A 6,000-nucleotide genomic window follows, 5' to 3' on the forward strand; every position below is an offset into this window, starting at 1 on the left:
ACCACTAAGTTGGGGGGACTCCCAAGGGAGAGAGTGCTTCAGCATTCCAGCCAATGAGAAATGGGTGAGTATCTAGCTGTGACTTTTTCCCTGCCAAGATATCCAAACAGATGCATTCAGAGGCTCTCCCAATTTCCATTTTGTCAAAGGTCCTCTCATTGACTCTCCTATGGGACTTTTAAATCAGTGGTCATTGTATAAATTATTTTCATTGATTGATTGATTTGTAGAACAGAACATTATAACTTCAAAAAAGCAATATAACTTTGTAGTTAGAATTATGACCCATGTCTTGACAGGAAGAATTGCTTGCCCAGAATTGCCTGGTAATCAATGCAGTATTTTACAGATGCTTAACCTGCTCACATTCTTTAAAATCATGCAGTCTAACCTTTTTTCGAAGATCCAGAGAGGTGTCCCCTTGGGAATATGCAATCTTAACCCTTTTTTTTTTCCCGATTTCCAACCTTTGTAGTTCTTCCATGGCTATTCCCATCATATTCATTACCCTTAGTAGTGTTTAGTATTACCTCTCAACAATGCGGAAAAGGCTCATACTAAAAATACTCTGGTCATGTTTTATTGAAAGTGAACTTGTTATTGGAAAGTCAAATATAATGATGTTCCACCTGGAAAACAGGCGTCAGACAGTGGTATCTCTATAAATGTTTAGGACAGGATTAGACCCTACAGCTACACACTGAAGCAGCACTGTTCATTTTGTTCCTCTCTGGATCACAAGCTTCATGTTTTAGTGCACCTACCTAGCCTTTTATTCTATATATGTATGCAGGTATGGGTCGAGGATAAAGACCCCCACGTACATCTCCAAACGTGAAGTGTATAACCATAGAAACCCATCATATATAGCTTCCATGCCTCCAAGAAACATGAGTGGATCAAATGCTTCTCTGTAGTTATTACATTCATGATATGCAAATGGTAGGGAAATTCACATTAGTAACCAAACACACCAAGAGAGAAATTAGCTAACGTCAATGTTACTGAGTCAATTTTGACAGTTAATGCAGAGCCCAGCCCTCCTAATTTGTTGACTGCAAAGAGATCTACCTACCCAAATCCAGTAGTGTAGAAGGGAATTAATTCACTAGAATGATTATACAGCCCTCTGTACTGGAAATTGTTTATTCGCCTGGAAGGATATGGCCCAGAGATTTTCAAAGACATTTCCCCTACATTCCCAAGTTGAAATAACCCACATTTAATTTACAGCATTTGTTATTAGACTTCTTAAAGCCACATGGTACAGCAATAGATAAATTCTCCAAGGAGATCTTTCCTAAAAACATGATCCTAGGTTTGCAGTGACCCATCCTCCAGTGTGAAGATTCTGTTCTCTCCAAGTGGAAGGAACAGTTTCTCTTAAATGTATACCAAATATATAACCATTTTCAAACAATTTCACCTAAAGACTAAATTATATAAATATTTAAGATAAAGCTGATATGGCCCATGTGTCTAGTTGTGAGAAAAATAATTCTCTACCTTCTTATACTCGACATTAAAATTTGTAATTTCTTCCCAAGGAAGACATCTTAAAAGATTTTCCATTCTCATGATACTCATATAATTAAAGAACATGGCTAAAATAATGATGTGGGTGAGAATTATCTATGTGCCTGACAAGAACATATTTTAAAATGAGAGAATTAGCCAAGAGAAAATTGTTAAGATCTCATCCCAGGCTACCCTTGTCTAAGATATTTGAAAGCCGTTATCCTTACAGAAGATGGAGTCCCAGTTTTTAGAAACAACAGTACAATTAACACTCTCATTCTCAGTGTTTATATGAAAATCAAAGCTGAGCATGCCTAACCTTTGGCTTTGGCAACCAAAAAAAAAAAGGATGCTTCTGGCACACGTTTCTATACTGCTGAGTTACTTTGTGTAACGCACTGGACTTACACAGGTGTCTCATAAAAATGCCTCCAATAATTTCTACCCTCTTTTTTTAAGCCATGAAGATTCTAAATTTCACAACATAATAACTCGATCATTTCATTTATAAAAGGCTGATTCTATTTTGATGTTATTTACATTTCAGAAATAATTTGAATATTTAAAATAATAACACATCAGATGGGACATTGAGCTGGAATCTAGCCCAAATAAACGATAAAGCTCAGACAGACCTATCAGTAGTTAAAAGGCTTGTGAAACACTGACCTTTTCATGAACAGCAAATAGAAATGCTGTTTTCAACCTTCTTTTTACGGAAAGTTGCCATTTCAACCAGTGTAAAAACAAACAAGCAGAAAGATTTGAAATGCTAATTTGAAATGATTTCTGTATCAGATACGGTTTCAGAAGTAAATCTCCTCTATCCCATCTCTTCCTAGAGCATAGAGATACATAAATACAAAAATAGATGATGTATGTCAAAGAACTCGAATGGCATTTTCAGATGTCTAGGATTGCCCTGAAAGCCCATGTCAGGTTGGTGTTCCTTTTTATCAGATCTCTTTTATAAATGGGAGAAGGGGGGCAGGGGGGGAGACGTGGAAGGAAGCATATTCCTGAATTTTTTTTTCCTTTTTAGTTGAAGATGTAAATTCCAAGTTGTTTGAAAACTGCTTAGAATACTGTTAATTATATCTATCCTTCTAAAAACATACATAGATTTTTAAAAGAAAGAAATTCATTTTTTCTTTCCTCGTTTGGCAAGCATTTCTGATAGAAAGTTTCTGGATCAATTAGGGCTCCTTTCTGACTTTTCCAATTACCCTCTGTCTTTTGGGGGGGTTTGAATACCGCTCTTGAAAAAAAGTCCTCATCTAGGTCAAATCCTGGGGGATTAAAAGGATGAGAGTCTATATTTTCCTGGAAACATAGCACTGAGCAGATCAGCCCCCATACATTAGTTGATATTTTCTAGAACTGTGTTTTGGCGTGTTGGGACAAAAGGAATGGGACTCCCACCTAGTTTTGCCACAAATACCTAATCATCTACTGACATGTAGGTTCTCCACTAGCTGTAGTTTAGCTTAGATATTCTCAACTAAACCCACCCTCAACTCTCATATACACTGGTTGTCTTATCCTTAGTGTTTTGCTGCCAAGATCTCACTAACAGGCAAACTAGCCCTTTCAACCAGTTGGTACGTGAGATTTCTCCAAAGGGAAGGATGAGGAATGTGTACAGAGTGGGGTGTGATGTTCATGCCAAGTCACTGGAACCTATTTAGTCAAATGCTTCATTACATACTGGACTCCGTTTGGGACACTTACTATCAGAAATATTGCAAGGACTTTATTTTATTGATATTGCATCAACTAAACTTTTGTGGTATTGGATCTAAGCAAGGGATGGCATCATGCCAAAACATAAAGTTTTTTTTGTTTTGGGGTTTTTTTTTTGCGGTACGCGGGCCTCTCACTGTTGTGGCCTCTCCTGTTGCGGAGCACAGGCTACCGGACGCGCAGGCTCAGCGGCCATGGCTCACGGGCCCAGCAGCTCCGCGGCATGTGGGATCTTCCCGGACCGGGGCACGAACCCGCGTCCCCTGCATGGGCAGGCGGACTCTCAACCACTACACCACCAGGGAAGCCCCTGTAAAGTTATTTTTGTTAGCTACATTGTTATTGTTACAATTTGCAAGAAAATAATGTCTGATATTTCCGTCTAAAACTCTAAGCACAGGTTTTTGCTGCCATCAGTAATCGGATAGGAAATTTGACACTCTGAATCTTCTTTGAGACAGAGGATGCCGTAGTAAATGTATATGGGAGGCTTAAAATATTCTTGATATTCTCAGGTTGTTCTCACAGACTCTGCATAGATTTACTTTTCTAAAACAAATGAGTATCTTTCTCAACAAAATGGATCGGGAATTTTCCCAATTAGCACCCAAAGAACCTGTGAGCATTAGGTTGCATCAGTGGCTCTACTTCAGTGCCCCCTTTTCCTACTTCTGACTCTTAAGCCCTGTGCATCTTTCAGAAACAACTGCGGACAGTGAGAGAAAGCCAAAAAAAAAAAGAGTTGTCCTCCCTTTCCAAAGGAACGAAACCTGCTTCTTCTCTTTAAAACTGTGACTGTTTCAAATGTTTAATATTAAACACAAAACCGAGAGAGATGCTTTTAAACCCCAGATCTGAAGCAAAGATTGCATTTTTGCAAAGCTGTCAGGAGAATTTATGTTGATCATTGAGACATGGGATTTACTAACATCAGTACCCAACCACTGCCCTCCCCCATCCCGTTCATAGAGTATCTAGAGGCAAACAAGCAGTCAGGCAGGGGAGACGGATCACTATTAATATCATAATCACACCACCATTTAGTCACTAGATGGCATCAGGAAGTAGGGAAATAGATGGGTTCAATCCTAGTCCTTGAGCCAGATCACCACTTTGCTCACCCCCGTGCTGGATATATATGGTCTATGAACATTAGAACAATGCAAGAAGGATTGTTTTCACTTGATGGGAATATTACCTGCAGAGATTCCTTTCTGCTCTGAGCCAGCATGTTGTGTTTGACTCAAACCTTTCCAAACAGTCATGCAACTCCATCACATACTTGTTGCCTGCTTGGAGAGTGAATCCCTCTCTCCAAACTGGTTGCCATGGAACGAATTTTTTAAAACACTGAGAAAGCAACAAACACTTAAGTATTGGACCTAGTGGTGAGGAATCTAAACTTGCATTTTTTTCTTTCCAGCCAATGCACTGACACTCCAACTCTAACAATCATTTCATTAGGAAAATGAAAACAATAGTTGCTTTGTCATTGTTCACAATTAATTGATACCTCTTCAGAGCTTGAAGCTTCCACTAACCAAAAATGAGATCCATGGGCAGTATTATTATGACTCTACCCAAAGACTAGGTTTTTTTTTGTGAAGAGACCAGAATTGATTTCGGTCCCTTTAAAGCAACAGACAAGATATTTAATAACATTTGAACACAATGAAGAACATTCAGCACATGCTGCTGGGTTAGAGGAGGGCTGGGCTTCTGACAGCCTCTCTTAATGTACTGCTTTTCCACCTAAGGTTTTAGCTGTCATGGCTCCCAGTGGAATATTTCCCCACATTTATTCAGTGGGAAGGTACTGACACAGCTCCAGAGTCTGCCTTCTATTTCCTAATTCTCTCTGGAGAAACAGCCATTCCAGAGCTTGTGATATAAAAGGAAAAAAGAAAAACAGGTGCCTCATCGGTTGATCGAGAAGTTTTGTACAAAAACACAGACCAGGGCTTCCCGGGTGGCGCAGTGGTTGAGAGTCCGCCTGCCGATGCACGGGACACGGGTTGGTGCCCCGGTCCGGGAAGATCCCACATGCCGCGGAGCGGCTGGGCCCGTGAGCCGTGGCCGCTGAGCCTGCGTGTCCAGAGCCTGTGCTCCGCGGCGGGAGAGGCCGCAGCAGTGAGAGGCCCGCGTACCGCAAAAACAAAAACAAACAAAAAACACAGACCATTCTGATTGTCTCCATACTGACTAACACTGTACTTACTAAGTGGCTTTGTTTTAAGTGACTGCAAACCACACCAAAAAGAAAAGGTTTGAGGAAATATTTCCAACCCTTAATCAAAGGTCCTGTCACTTTGATGACAGGATATCAAATGTCACTTTATCTTCCTGCCTAGTCCTCGCAAATCAATAAGGATTGAAAAATGCAGAAAGTGTTTGGACAGTACTCACAAATTCAAATTCAGATCTGGAAACTGGAGCTTGACAAGTACCAACTGACAAATTGCCCAAGAAAGAGAATCAGAAAGAAACCAAAGAGGGCCAAAATTTACAAGTCTGTCCTCCAAGATCATTGACTTACTGGATACTCAGTTAAAACTTCTAAAAAGTCATCTATAGAGCCAAGGCAGTGGAACAATTTTTAAATCAACTATCAGAGTCTATTTTATTTTTTCAATCATACAATTCCATAAACCTCAAACATTTCTTTTGTGCAGAGTATTATACTAGGCACCCTAAGAAAGTATGAAGAATTCAAGACAAGTTAATTTCAAGAAAATTAGC

The sequence above is a fragment of the Tursiops truncatus genome, chromosome 14 (assembly GCF_011762595.2).
Source record: "Tursiops truncatus isolate mTurTru1 chromosome 14, mTurTru1.mat.Y, whole genome shotgun sequence".
Taxonomy (NCBI): Eukaryota; Metazoa; Chordata; class Mammalia; order Artiodactyla; family Delphinidae; genus Tursiops; species Tursiops truncatus.